The sequence below is a fragment of the Ctenocephalides felis genome, unplaced genomic scaffold (assembly GCF_003426905.1).
Source record: "Ctenocephalides felis isolate EL2017-DRISC unplaced genomic scaffold, ASM342690v1 CF-g0.4_SCAFFOLD_01886, whole genome shotgun sequence".
Classification (NCBI taxonomy): domain Eukaryota; kingdom Metazoa; phylum Arthropoda; class Insecta; order Siphonaptera; family Pulicidae; genus Ctenocephalides; species Ctenocephalides felis.
The window spans coordinates 133,909,065-133,925,800 of record NW_020538040.1 but is presented as its reverse complement, the minus strand read 5'-3'; the positions used below and the strand labels follow the sequence as shown (position 1 = coordinate 133,925,800).

At 29.7% G+C, this 16,736-nt stretch overlaps 1 protein-coding gene across 1 annotated transcript in view; it reads right to left on the bottom strand.

Annotated features, from left to right (window-relative positions):
* LOC113375578 (trypsin-1-like) overlaps positions 1 to 16,736 on the bottom strand; it is a gene marked incomplete in the record, with an annotated part of 382,748 nt that overhangs the window by 281,960 nt on the left and 84,052 nt on the right. The window contains 1 exon segment of the mRNA XM_026615510.1: positions 4,576 to 4,740.

Below are 16,736 nucleotides of genomic sequence, written 5' to 3'. Positions count from 1 at the left end.
TTCTGAAAATTTCAAAGTATAAAGTTCAACAGATTTAGAAAATAGAAAATGTTTTTTTATTGTCGGAAAAAGATGGAACGAAGGGTAGTATAGTTAGTAAAAATAAAAATTATGTTAAAAATATTCATAGTTAGAATAATATGTAAAAATTTGGCAAATTAGGGCAGCATTTGTGTTTTATTTCTTAATTTTGCTTAGCAACAATTTTAACAAATTGTTTTTGTAATTCAGGAAGAACATAAAACAGATAGTTAATTAAATGTTAACATATTGCATAATATTTTAAAACCTTCAGACCTATCTACATTTTTCGTAATTTCTACTATTTTCGTAACAAATAGTTAGTTGTACTATTAAGGTTACTCTCAAATCCTAAAAATAAGTATTCCAAAAGAATTTGAATGTTGTTTATTTATTTAATCACAATCTAACCATAATCATTCGTCCCCAGTCTCCTTCTCGGTAAATATTTCGAACAAATAAACTTTGTGCATAACTATTTTTTCTCAAAGTTTCTTTAAAATATCGTAAATGGAAACCTCATTAAAAATCCAACCAAAATTATAATTTCAAATTAAAACGCAAAACCCATCTAGGTCATTGATTATTCAACTCTTAGACTTTTGACAAAAGTTGAAACATTATCATTATGTAAATATATTATTTTACCTAACCCACGAGAATTCACGGTATAAAAAACAATAAAAATTTATTTTGAAATTTATTCATTACATTTCAATTCAACAATACCATTGTTAACACTAAATTTACATAAATTTTTCCCAATACCACTTCCCAATACCCAATACCACTGTCACTAAAAATAAAACTTTTTTCAACAAATGACAAATTGAACTAGTAGCAGAAACTATTTTTATAATAAAATTCAGAATATGAATACAATATTTACAGAATCTTTTTATACTTTAATTGTGCATACTATCCGCATTTTATTAGCAATTGACTTGAATACAAAATATGAGCGTAATAATTTTTAATAAAACTTTATAGATCAAGACGTGATACTTTTTAAAAGCACCGTTGGAACTACATCGCTATTAAGATATTTAAATATACGGGGGCGTTCGTGGTATAGTGGTAAGAGCTTTCGTCTTGCGACCACATTTCCATTCAGCCTTCTAATTAAAAACAAATATCAAGATAGAAAGAACAACCATTGGTTTATCTTCGAATATAGTAAGATAGTTAAAAGTTTACCTTCGAATATATAGTAAAGTTCATCATAACAACTTATAAAGCACTTGGATTTGATTGCTGTTCTAATAAATAATTTGAAAAAAATAAACATAATGTATTTTTTTATAATGTTTGTTATCGAATTTGCAAAAAATTCAATTAAATTACAATTTTTAAAATACAAATCAGAACTGCATTTATTTATTTTTACTGTATTGTAATTAACTTTCCTTAGGGTAAGTTATTGTAATGGGCCGAAAATCGAAATTCAAATTTTTTACATTTCTCGACGTTTTGAAGGTTTCTGAACATTTTGGCATACCTCAGAAAAAATAGATGTGTGTGTGTGTATGTATGTATGGATACAAATTTTCAGTCACGTTTTCGGGCGCACGGATCAACCGATTTGAATGGTTCAAAAAACATTCAATTCCTATTGATAGGGAAAAGAGCTGATTAGTTTTTGGCGAAGGCAGGTCCAACCGTTTCGGAGATACGGAGCAAAGAGTGCAGAAAATACAAATCGACTTTTTGAGAGAACGGAGTATCCGATTTGAATGATTTAAAAAAAAAACATTCAATTAGTAATGATTGGGAGAAGTGTTTATTAGTTTTTGGCAAAGGCAGGCCCAGCCATTTCGAAGATACGGAGCTAAATATGTAAAAAATGGCAGTTTTTGAGAAAACTAAGCGTCCGATTTAAATGATTCAAAGAACTTTCTGCTTGTCTTAACAAAATAATTGATTTTGGAAAAAAGTACATTTTTTTTTCTTTTTTCTTTTTTTTTTTGTATATCGAAAGTAATTCAGATTTGATTTTTATTCTGACTAAAGTTCTAATATAATTTAAACAAATAATTTTAAATTGCAATTCAGTTTACATAATTCTTATAAATATTAGACAATGTTACAATATTTATAATAATCTATTTGAAAACATCCAGTATTCCTCGAACATTTCGTTACGATACGGAAAGTTCCAGCAATTTGCCTTAAGGCACGATGCCATACACCTCACTAGTTTATTTTTTTAATTGTATTTTTAATTTTTTTTTTGACTATTTAAAAAAAAAGTTGATTTCTTTAAACTTTTTTGAAAATTTTGTATTTTTTTGAAAATTTAAATTTTTTCAAAGCGATTACACTGCGTAGTTGTTTTAGAAACAAATGCAAACCTGAAATACTACTGAAATCAATATAAAATATCTATAAATGTGCGTATGTCTAATACCAGCCAAATATTTTTTTAATTTTTTTTTATGTATTTCCGGAACTGCTGGACCTGCCTCTCCAAAATTGTTATCAATTTTTCCTTATGCCAATACAAGTTCTTAATAAATGAATTGCTATTTCTTTAACTTTTTGCCCCATATCTTCGAAACGGCTGGACTTGCATTTGCCAAAACTAAGCACATCTTTCTATCAATAGGAATTGAATTGAGTTATTCAAATCGAAAAAAAAAACAAAAAATTGTATCCCATACATACATATAACCACATCAATTTTTTTTCTAAGGTATGCCAAAATGTTTACGCGGTCTTAAAACGTAGAGACATGCATAAATTTTCATTTTCGATTTTCTTGCGATTACTATAACTTACCTAACGGGAAATTAATAAACTGTGTTAAATAAATTGATTAAATTTATACAATTTCAGATATTAGAATCAGAATATTAATTGAATATCGCATTAAGTAGTTTTTAGTGAAGCGCATAGCGTAATCTCAGTCCTTACCGATTATTTACACGACACGTATTGAAAACTTCATGCAACTTGCCTTAAGGCAAAATAAATTATAGTAATCACCAAAAAATCGAAAATAAAATTTTTCATGTATCATGTTTCAAGACCTTCTGAACATTTTGGCAAACCTTAAATAAAAATTATGTATGTGTGTGTGTATGTAGTATGTATGAATTTTTCTCCCACAACATCGAGAGCACGAATCAATCGATTTGAACGATTCAAAAAAAAATTCGATTGCTATTAATGGGGAGACGTGCTAATTAGTTTTTAGCAAAAGCAGGTCCAGCCGTTTCGAAGATACGGGGCAAAAAGTGCCAAGGATGACAATTTTGGGAGAACGGAGGGTTCGAATTGAATGATTTAAAACACTTTTTATTTGTATTGACGAAGTAAAGAATTAGTTGAATGTTTGAAAAGGTAGGTCTATTGGTTTCGGAGATCCAATAAAAAAAGTAATAAAAAATCCATTTGGCTGTCAAAAATGATGATTAGGCATATGCACATCAAATTATCAGATATTTTATAAATTTTAATAATAAATACAAATTTCGTTTACATTCTTATGGGTTCTATATACGCACGACATTCCAACTGATAGCAATGTCATAATTGGAACTTTTGCCGATGATACAGTTGTCATGCGAACTCATACAAATGCATCCGTCGCAATGTCAAAAGTTCAACAATATGTCTCCGAATTTGAAAAGTGGCTTAATAAGTGAAAGATTAAAATAAATGAAACAAAATCTAGCCATATAACCTTCACCACAAGAACCCTGGACTGCCCAAGCGTAAAAATAAACAACATAGAAATACCGAAATATGAGAGTGTAAAATACCTTGGGATTCATCTTGATAGAAAGTTGAGTTGGTCAACGCACGTCAAAATGGAAAGAAAACAGATGGAGAAGAAGTTCAAAGAGTTGTATTGGTTAATTGGCAGAAGTTCAAATATGTGCTATGAAAACAAACTCCTTTTATATAAAACAATAATTATCCCAATCTGGACATACGGCATTGAGCTATGAGCGTGCGCAAGCAATTCAAATATAAAAAAAATACAAGTAGCGCGATCAAAAATTTTAAGATGCATTGTGAACGCACCCTGGTATGTTACAAATGACACCCTACATAAAGACCTAAAAATAAAAACTATTAATGAGATGATAAAAGAACGGAGCAAAAAATACCACGAAAAACTACCAGGTCACCCTAACAAATATTTAAAAAAATTGAGCGAGGAATATCCCACACGAAGATTGAAAAAAAAATGGCCATACGATCTCAAATAAAATGTCAAAAATAAAAAAAAGAGAGATATCTCATAGGAGATAATCTTTTAAATGCATTAACACCAACATCATATTGTCTTAAAAAATGTATATTATTTTGATTGACAATAAAACTATGCAAAAAAAATGGTATGGGTTCCATACCAATGTTAACAGTAAGAGTGCGACGCGGCTTTTACGCGCTTCTATGGTTTGTCTTGAAAATAGCAGCGCGAACAGAATTGTTAAAAAAATTTATCCATTTAAACGTCTTGAATTACGGTTCCAAATGGCACCACTAGTTTACTATATAATTTACATGATAAAACAAATTTAATTCAAACTTAATTTTTTTTACCTAGAACTGTTTATGGGTTTGGGTCAGAGACCACCGTCAACATCACAAGTACTCCGACACTGACGCAGATCCACACAATGCCAAACGGGGCTTCTTCTTCTCACACATTGGATGGCTTATGACTAGAAAACATCCTCTGGTATTCCAATATGGTAAAAATATCGACATGTCCGATCTGGAATCCGATAAATGGGTTATGTTCCAAAAAAAGGTGAGAAAATGTATTTTATGCAGTGAGAAGTACCATTTTAATAATAGCATAAGATTTTCAAGACATTATATTTTTATTTGAATTCATGACTCATGTTATTTCAAATAGGGTAGGGTAAGGCAGAAAGTCCAATACGTATCAGTAATTACAATGTCCTAACTAAATAGACTAAATGGCAACACAGAACATGTACAAAACTAAACAATAATCGTACTACGTTCAGTGAAGCTCTTAGTAAATTCATAATTATAGAAATGTGCTTTGTTATTATTTTTCTAAAATTTGTCAATTGTCTATTTTGCCCCATGAGTGTAAGAAAGGACGACCAGGGGGCAAAGAGATCAAGCGTCTTTTTTGATGTTATAAGGAATTTACAAAATAATACAAATAATATGAGAATATTTCATGCACTGAATTCATTGTATATAACCTTGATCTAAGAAACTATTCATTAGCAGAGGTCAAATAACTACTAATGTTTTTTTCGAAAATTGTTTTTTTAACTTAATTTTTATTCATTGTTTCGTATTATCCACACTTTTGCCAATGTGATGGTTTAGTTAGTGCTTTTTACCCCACCCATATGCAAGCTTTTATTAAGGTTATATAAAAAAAAACTGTTGAGTCTAACGTAAAAATAACTACATCTTACGAAACATTTAAATAACGTATACCTAAAAATTTTATTCAAGTATCATAAACTAAATACAAGAGCTCAAATTCGAAAGAACTACCAACGAAAAAAAAATTGGTATGGATATTAGAACATTCTCGTGTACCTCCTGATAGCAACGTCGTAAGAATTTAAATGATGACTGATTACACATCTTTTGGGTTTTACTTTAAAGTAGTATCATAAAAAAATTATGTTTTAATTTTTTGAAATAATGATATTAAACCTTTGTACCCGCATGCCTTTAAACCCTGCTCTACCTATAGTAAAACCTTACAATAAATGTCTGTTTTTAAAAACAAAAAGTTCACGTTCTCAGAATTTACTTCTATTAACAAAATTTCAAATTGCAACGGACTAAGAGAATCTTTATTTAATAAGAGTTTTTAATTAGTCCATTGTTTCAAAATAATCCATGTTTTGAATATTCGATGCATATGAAATGAGGGTTAATTATAAATGTGCCTTCTGACTGCAAGTTGGATTTTAGATCAATTCTAATCAATCAATCGAAATCGAAATCGATTTTAGATCAATCTAATTGTTCATTGAATATTTTTTTGATCATCAATTTTATTTTGAATGAAGTTCATGAATCGATCCTATTTTAAATTAAATAAAAGAATTGTTCTATTCATACAATGTTGTATGTTTATACTTGTAAGGGGGCGTCCAGATTTTTGGACTCCTCTCGCCCTTGGTGATTCGTGGTCATATTCAAAAATTACTCCCCCCCTGCTAGCCAAACATCACGTGTATTTTCGGTTACAAAAAAAAATTATTTTTTTATATAGTTTTTGAAAATTTGATTATTTTTGAAAATGTTTGGATTTATAAAAAAATCGGGTAAAAAATTAATACACATGATATCTTCTTATACGCCTCCCCCCAATTGATATTTTGTGATTTATTGTCAAACCCCCCTCCCCATGTAAACCTCACGTAATTAATGGACGCCCCCTAATGTTGTGAGTGTAATTATCATTGTCGATTTCTCCATGCTCATACTATTTATTAATAAAAATGTATCTTAAAACGTTGTAATGAATGTTGTCTTTTCAGATATTACAAAACTCTTTATATAATATTCGCAATTTTCCTGCCAACTATCGTTCCAATTTACTTTTGGGGTGAAGATCCTTGGGCATCTTTCCTAATCGTTTATGTGGTGCGTTCAGTAGTATTACTAAATGCAACTTGGCTGGTAAACAGCGCAGCACATCTTTACGGAACGAGACCCTATGATATGTAAGTAATGACAAATAGTATTTTTTAAATTCTTGCATTCTATATTACAAATGAAGGAACTCTTCCGAGTCCAGATGTTTCTGACGAAAAAGTCGATAATATTGCATGTGACATGTATACAAAAGCAAAGTCATCATACGTCTGTTGATTAAACCTCACCAGCATCCGCTCAAGTAGTTACTACACAACATTTTTTTAAATTTTCCAATCATTATCAATGAAAATATTTTTAAAAATTCAAAATTACTACTTCTAAAAATTTATTTTAAAAAAACTACAATATCAAATTAAGGGGGTACTCTAGTGTAGAGCGATGAATTTTAGGTCATTTTTAAAGTGTCGTAAAAGAAAGCAATGAATGTTTTTACTATCCATTTTTTTACCACTTGTTTATTAATTTTATTAAAATACAAAATAAAAATTAAAAAATAAAAAAGTTGAAAATTGTAACAACTGGCAGCTGATGAAGTGGGTGGTCTCAAAAAATTGGCACCTCAGTCTTGGCATGATTTCAGCCCATCTAGCCATCGGAAATGCAAAAAATAAAAAGATTATTAATCTACAATGATGTCGCAATCGGCTGAACTAGCGATGAGTAAAAATTTTTTCTTTCACAAATTGGCGACTGTTTGAAAAAAAGGTTTTTTTTTACTGTTTTTTGAGTTTTTTACTGTTTTTTTCTCGAATTTTTTAAATATAGTAAAAATAGGAAAATCGGGATGATTCTATTTCAGACTATAGATAGATCCATAAACAAGACTCTCTAAAAATTTCAAATAAATTGGTCGAGAAAAACTCCAGAAATCGTGACAAGAGTACTGAAAAAGTAAGTTCTGAGAAAAACGCATTTAAAGTTTTGCGTGAAGCCAAACCAGTATGGAGACCAAGTCAGTAGGCAGTAAAATGCCTATATCTCCAAAAATAATTCAAATTTTCAAAAACCATCTAGTACCCATATTCTTAGATAGTTAAACTTTAAAAATATGAAATAAAAAAAAAATCGATTTTTTTGAATTTCGACACTAGAATACCACCTTAAAATTCACAATGATTGAACTCAGATTGATAAATATTGAAGCAAAAGTAAAAACACTAGATGCCGTCTACAGGCGACACTCTTAGACATACGTCATCCAGCGTGAGTCGTCTATATAATAGGTTTAGGATTAAATTTAAAACAACATAGAAGCAATTTTGACTAAATTAACCTACAAAGATCAATTTTAGTATTTAGGTTTAAAAGTGTCACTAATTACCATCAACATGGTCGAAGGACAATTTTCAAAGTAGTAGAAAATTTCAAGGAATCTATGAACAATATAATAATTACCCAATTTTTTTTGGTAGTGCACATATTTACATCAACACTTACTAATTTCAATGAAACTTTTAATTAATAGAAGTATCTGATTGAAAACATCTAAAGTAGTTACAAGGTAATGATCTTTAACGACTTTTATTGTTTAATTTTTTCTAAATATTATTTTATATTAACTTCACTTATAAATCTGGTTATTTCTCATTATTTATACATTACTGATTGACATTTCTCCATTAACCTTCCAATAGGAAATTACAACCAGTAGAAAATAAATTTGTCTCAGCAATCTCCAACGGAGAAGGTTGGCACAACTACCACCACGCATTCCCATGGGATTACAGGGCGGCCGAATTGGGTCGCGATTATAACTGCACTGCCGATATAATCGACTTCTGTGCCAAACTAGGATTAGCATATGACAGGAAAGCGGCACCACTAAACATGGTAATTATTATTGTTATATTAAAGAGAATTATATCTGAGCCTACGCTTGATTAGATAGACTTAAGCACTAAATTGTCTATTGTTATTTAATTACTAATATAAAATGACAATATTAAGTAGCAGTAAATCAAATGTCGGCTTTACCCAAAGCATACTATCTAAATTATTGAAAATAATTACTGATGCACCACGGTTTGTAAGTAAAAAAATCACCTATTTTTTGCATTTAGACATCGTGAAAGGGATTAACTTTGACTGAAAAGTCTCAAGGCTAACTAAGAAAAACACCTTTTGTGGCAATTTTTTTTTATTCAATATAGTTTTCTTCGAAAACGATATACCGATTATAGCCAAGTTCAAACTTTTTGAAACATTTTTGTAGTACAATTTATACTTTGCCACAAAATTCGGCGATCATCTCTTCATTCGGCAAAAATTTGTTTACACCAAACAGGATATGGTTGCTGGGAAACAGATCTATAGAATAGTGAAAGGAGAAGCAATTTGTACTCCAACTTATGTTTTTTCGTGAATTGGTGCATTGTCTATATGCAGCAGCACTTTTCTTTTTTAAATGAGGCCGTTTTTTCGATCCAATACTTCAATAACGTAATACAATAGTCACTGTTAATGGTCTGGCCTTTTTTAAGATAGTTGATGAAGATCATTCATACGCCATAACCTTGCCAGCTGATGGTTTGTATTTTTTCTCCTCATCGTGCTTAGTCTACGCGACTAATTGTCTATTCGACTCCGGAGTGTAATGATGAAGCCAGGTCACATCTCTGCTAATAGAGACAAAAACTCAGTTTTATTTTTATTAAACAGCTTTAAATACTCTTGCACATCAACAACTCAATATGCTTTTGGTCAAATGTGAGCTCGCGCAGCACCCATTCAGCATAAAGCTTTTTCCTATTCAAATATTCAAGAACAATATGTCTATCATATTTTATTGATATTTTTAAATTGTCAACTATCTCAGGCAATTTAACTTTTCTGTTTTCCAAAATGATTCGGTATACTTTTTTTATGTTATCCGGTTAACCACCACAATTGCCCCCCCCCAGAGCGTTCAGTATCATCGGTGCCTGTATGGCCACGATTAAAATCACTTTCCCGCCGTTTGCTTCGATTTGGCAGAGTCCACATAATACTTAGCAAGCGATACTTTGGCTGTAATGGTATTTTCACCCATCAAAAAGCAATATTAAATCAACACACAAAATTGCTTTGAATTCATGGTTTAACAAACTCAAAAGCGTCACTTGAACTTCTGTAACTTGTAAACTAATCGTCGGATTGTCATGAAAATTTGACAGGCATCGTTTAAAGATTGGTACGTCCTAAAAATCCTATGGATTTTTTGTAAGTAGAGCGGCCTGTGTGTTAGCCTCGGAACTTTTCAGTTGATGTAATAGTATTTACCAGTATGTGAAAATATGTTGTGAATATGCAACAATGGCTCCATTGGTTTATTCTCAATCAACATAACAAGACTCAGCAGAAGACAGTTATCAGTTTTAAAACAACGTTCAGTAGACATTTTTGTATCATATAATTGGTATAGTTCCATCAATTACACTAACCTTTTTGTATGTTATTTTTCATCAAAAAAATGTTCTTCGTTTGAAAGAATTAGTTTTGAGCGCGTACGAAATAAGATTTTGAAATCAACTACCGGATTTACCATTTGCTGAGTAGCTTATTTTTAAAATTTAAAACCCTATCAATTATAATAGCAATAATTATCACCAAACGTGTATGGATCTCTGAAAATAACGTCAAATTGATAATTTTTCAAAAGAAAAAAAAAACAGGAAAAAAAGAAATGATGTCAAACAAGCTGTCGAAGGAAAATCCTTTTGGTATAATTTCAGCTAAATATTGTTTGTTATCGAGACTGAATTATGAAGTTGTACTTCTGAACTATTAATCGCGCAGCAAAACGCGAAATTCAATTCGGAATATCACTTATATTCTAATCATACCCCAATCTTTTATATACTTATGATATTAAAAATTTCAGGTCATGGCACGAATAAAACGTACTGGCGACGGCACACATCCAAAAGAATCAAAGGCTGAAGCCGAAATTGTTCGAGAAGCCCCCACAGGGATTATAGATTCCATATCTGGATACCCACTAACACCAAGTGAATGGAATGCTGGAGAAGCCCCTCAAATTGATCCAGAGTACGAAAATTACACCAAAGACACTACAACCATGGTAATAGCATCAGATTTAGAAAAAGTTAAAGAAAAATGCAAAAAACAACAAGGTGAAGATCAACTAATCACAGAAGTATGCACGGAAGCTTTAAAGAAACAAAATTTGAACGTCATTAGGAAACGAGAAATTGCATTAGTCGGCTAAAAAGAATTCCATCCTCATTCAAATCATAAATTGAAAATTATACATTTTGAAGACATCTAATCACGTTTGAAGCAGACGTTTAGCTTCTGATCCCAACCTTCATAATGGAAATAAATATAACAAGGCTTTTCTTGTGAAGTTTTTATTTTTGAAATACCCGTAAATTTGACTAAAATTATTTATTTCATATGATGTTTAGCACAAGTAAATTATTAATTCATCACATACATTCTAATTATACATCTGCTTCACGTGAAATTTACCAAAAGTACTTTATACATGATATGAACTAGAAATCTAGTAACCATATCAGTAAATTTGATGTATTTGATTAAAATATTGAATTTAGCGATAATTCATTGTTTTTCAACATGTCAAATTAATATAAAATTTTGTAAATATGTGTCAAAATAAAGTTTATGTAATTAAACAATGTTTTCTTTTTCAAAAGCCTTTGTCAAATCTGCCTGGTATTTATAAATTACATCATCTGGCAAATTGAATTAGAGCTATTAAAATGAATAAGCAAACCTATATATCAATATATATAGGTCGCCTTTGAGACTGGTATACTTTGGGAAACAGGAATGATTAAAAAAAAAAGTCAAGTGTCGGCTCATTTGTAAACTTTTATGGCAAGAATATTTTCCCGTCAATTTTACTAACATTTTTTTATGTATATAACTTATTTGACAATCGTTTAGGCAATTTAACCTTCTAGCTAAAAGCGTCGTTTATAGGAAACATCCGCATAACTATCTGTTTTTACGGGTGTCGGTTATATACGACATACAATGAATCGATTCTTGCTTCAATATTTATCACTATGACAAATTATTGAGATTTTTAGTTTGTTATTATAATTTTTAATCTTTTAGAAGTGTAACACTTTTTTAATGCAAATGATTAAACTAGGGATGCATGCATCATGCCTTAAAGCAAATTGCTGGAACTTTCGTACCATAATAAAAATATTAGAGAAACTTTAAATAAATTTATAATAATTCAAATGGATTATTATAAATACTGTAACTCTCACTATTCGTATTTTGTAGACAAAAGCTTTTGTAGCTTATAATTTGAACAACGACGTTTATATATATTTACATCTATAATATTTACAAGAAAATAAACAAAACTTATTCGAGAGGAGTTTGAATGAAAGACCTTATATCTCATAATTGTAACAATTACATAAACTGAATAGCCAAGTTAAAATTAGTTATTTGAGTATATGACATTTAGAATTTTAGCTATAGTTAGAATTAAAATCCAAATCATTTTCGATATTCAAAAAAATATTTTTTAAAATTTTTTTTTTTTGAAACTTTGAAAATTTTAAAAATGTAAATTTTTATATATCTTTACGTTTCAGAGGTTTCTGAATATTTTGGCATACCTTAGAAGAAATGGATGTATGTGTGTGTGTGTGTGACACACACAAACATTCGATTCGAATTGATAAGGAGACGTACTGATTAGTTTTTGGCGAAGGCAGGTCTAGCCGTTCCGAAGATACGAGGCAAAAAGTGCCAAAAATGGTAACTCAGTTTTTAAGAGAACGGAGCGTCCGATTTTAATAATTCAAAAAACATTTTCATTGACAAGATGAATAATTGATCAAATTTTCATGAAGGTAGGTCTAGCGGTTTCGGAGATCTAATGAAAAAAGTAAAAAAAAATGCCATTCGGCGGTTAAAAATGATCATTAGACATATGCACATCAAATTATCAGAAATTTTATAGAGATTTTAACAATAAGTATAAATTCTGTTTACATTTCTATGAGTTCCGTACCAATGCTTATGCGTTAGACGGCGGCGCGGCAGCACTTGCGCGCTTTGACATTTCGTCTCTATGCAAGTTCAAACAGTACGATTTCTTTGAAAAAAAGTTCAGTATTTCCAAAATATGTCAAAATGAAGAAAACATTTTTCTTTTCAAAAAAAATTTATTCTCAAAAAAACTTTTATTTCAAAAAAAGTAATTTTTTGTCAAAATAGTTTCTCAAAAATCTAATTTTCTCGAAGTAAAATTTTTTCAAAAATGTTAATCGTTTTTAAAGAAATAATTTTTGGTACGGAAAGTTCCAGCAATTTGCCTCAAGGCACGATGCCTTAAATGCCTTAAGACAGAATTCCACTTACAGCTAGTTGTACTTTTAGTGCCGTATCTCCAAAACCTTAGAAAAAATGAATGTGTGTTTGTAGTATTATATATATATATATATATATATATATATATATATATATATATATTAATTCGACGTATTAGATGTTATAATATAAATCGTACATATGCATATATTTATAGCACGTCTTTATCATTATTTTCACGAGTGTGTGGCGAAAAGACACTTGTACAGTTTAATTAATTTTTCAACAAAATCATTTGTTTTTTGGAAAAAAAATATCAATTTTACGTCAAAAAATAACACATTAATACAACAGGGAAGCTACCAAGGTTATTACAAAATTTTGTAAATTTTTCATTCAAACATAAAAAAATTGCTGCATAAATTAGCATTTCTATTAAAGGTGAACTAGTGCATATTTTGAGCGTAACTGATAACACGTTAAAGATAACATAATAGTAAAATAGCTAAATATTGTGCAGTATAAAGCAAAACATTGCGTGAAAATATTGTTTCATTAATGTGCAGCAATAAAAAAAAAATAATTGGCTTTGGATTTGTTTATACGCAGAGAAAAGTGAAAAAATGCCCCACAAGATATTAAAAAGTATATTTGCCACGCTGATTCTATACAGGATTCCAAATTACGGTCAGTATAACCAAATTATATATATATATATATATATATATATATACATACATATAATTTTTGAAAATTCAAAAGCTATTCGATAGATATTGGTTGGAAATCGTGCGATTAGTTTTTGGTAAAGATCGGCCGTGCCGTTTACTTGTAATAAAGTTAAAAAAAAACGACAATTTTTATGATTTTTTTTGGCGGTAGATACCATACCTGTCTTGTAGATCATACTAAAATATTACGGCTCGTTTAATCTTAAAAATTCTTCAAAGTTTGCAAAAATTAGTATCGTTTTAGCATTTGTCAAAATTAGACCTTTGATCGACGTTTTCTCAAAACGCCTGAACCGACTTCAGAAATTTAAAAGCAATTTGATGTATCACAAGGAGGACTATCGTTTGTAAGTTTTGTGAGACAATCTGCCGAGCCTTTCTTTGTAATTTGAAAAAAAGTGTTGAGTTTGTCGTCCACATTTAATCTGATACTACCGAATCGATTTAAAAAAATCAAAAACTGTTCGAAAGGTATTAGTTGGGAATGGTACTGATTAGTTTTAGGTGAAAATCCACCAAGCCGTTTTCTTGTAATTAACTGTTGAAATTAAAATTCAGGCCAATTTTCATAGACTTTTTTTTTGGCAATATGGTCTTATAGAACTCACTGAAATATTACGGCCTTACGACAAGTGGTTTTAATTTTAAAATTTTTGACTGTTAAAAATAAAATTAGACGATTTACTTGGTATAAAGATAGAGTTCTTGGTCTTAATGAACCTACTAAACCATTAAAATCCTACGGAAACTGGTTCAATTATAAAAATTGATTTTTGAAAATTTGCTTTTGGAAATACTCTGAGTTAACGTGTTCGTTCATCTTCTTATTATGTGTAATGAACCCACTCGGAATACTTTTAATCACTCAAATTAATTTATTTTTTCTTGACTAAGTCGATTATTTAATTAATCTATAATTTAATTATTTTATAATTAATATATAATTATCATCAAGTAAATACTTATTTTATAAATTAAATCAAATTTATGTTGTAAAATTTTTATTTATGATGAAAAGAAGTAAACACTTGTAAATTGTTACCTTTGATTCATTTGTCGCTGGATTATAAAATACTAAAAACAAATAAAATTTTTCCCACGTAATTCATAAGAAACCTTAGTTTGAGTGCGGATTATTTTAATGTTAATATTGAGAGCTAAAACATTTTTTTTTATCAATTTGGAAGCATTTAAGCCCCTGGGAGCAATAAGATTCAAAAATATCCTAAACAATAGACAATAACTCACTAACAAAAAATTTAACAGGAATTCATATCTGATAATTAATTATTGGTTCAGGTTATTGCTGCGGAATGCAGAAAAATTATCATAATTTTTCAAATATGCAAGAAAGAATAGTTGGCGGTTCAGCAAGTTTGGGATATCATTATCCATGGTTTGCTCATCTTCAGTACAAAAATACAGAAATGAACTCATGTGCAGGATCTTTAATAAATTCGAAATATGTGATTACTGCTGCACATTGTTTTATCAGGTAATAAATATTATTATATATAAATCTAGTTGCGCAATATTTATGTTTAAATCTTTTACATTTATATTCGATGCACATCTACGTATGCATTGAATTCTACATTAAGGGGGTGCTTTAGAGGCTTCAAAAAAATCTATTTTTTTTTTGCAAAATGCAAAAAAGGCTCCGCCCATATCTTCAAAGTTCACCTACAACCGCATCAAAGTCTGCATTTGCTGTGCACTACTTCCGCATCAAGATCACTGTATTATGTCACAGTTCTCATATTTTCTCTACCTACACCTACAAACGAGTCTACACCTATCTGTATCAAAGTACCTGCAGCATTTTCTACAATTGCTGCACCTGCATTTATAATATAACTATCAGAATTTGCTGCACCTACATTAAATGACAATATAGATGCACCGATACACACCACTGATATACCAATGTCTATATTTTTGAACCTGCAATTAAATGAATATCTATATATACACCTACATTACTTACATCACAGTCTATATTTGGGCTCCATCAAACTATATTTGCACATCTGCGTTGAAAATCCAATTTGAATCCATAATCATAACTAATCTTAATACAATTTTCAGACCCTGGTGTTGAGCCGGAGCAAATATTCAATGTCATATTAGGACATATAATCCCTGCCAAATAGACGGAGTTGACAAAACGTGTTTTTGGCATCCAAAAGGTAAATATAAATTACCAAAAACAAAAAAGTTCCATAAAGATGATTCAAATTATGTTATTGATCACAATTCCAAATATTAATAAAGTGCATGAGTACATAGACATGAGTAATATAAATAGTAATACAACGTAATTAGTATAAAATAGCGTAAATACTGAAAAGCAGAATATCAACACCCATTTTGCTAATTTTATTCGCATTGAAATCATAGTGAACTCATTAAAGTTCTTCATAAGTTCTTTGAATTTAATTGATGCAACCTCCTTCAAGATTTTTTGTACATAATATGTACATATTATGCGCTGTATATTTTATATATAAATATGAAGTTAAAGTTTTTTGAACAAAAAACTCAATTTCTATATATTTTCAATTTATTTTTAATATTTAAAATAATATAAATAAATTGTAAGTAAATAAAATGCATAACGGGGCACTAAATTGACAATATGACATGACATTTTTTGAAAATCGCACTAATACAAAATATGGAAGAAAAAGAGCTTTCAAAGGTAAGCTGCCTGAGCGCATGTAGCAAGCTTTAATCATAGTGATTTTTATTTATTATATAGTAATTAAATATATATCGTTTTATGTGATTCACTCAATTATTATTGCAGGTTTATATTCATAATAAGTATATAACAAATGGTACATTTTTTGATATTGCGTTGCTGAAATTAGATGGAGATGCTTCCATGTTTACATCTATATGCCTGCCAGATATACGAGGTAAATATATATATATATATAAAATATATATATATATATATATATATATATTTCTAATTTCTCAAACGGTAATTTACAACGTGTTAAGAAATACAGTTAAAATATTGTTAACATTTTTTAGGGCCTCTCAGAAACCGCA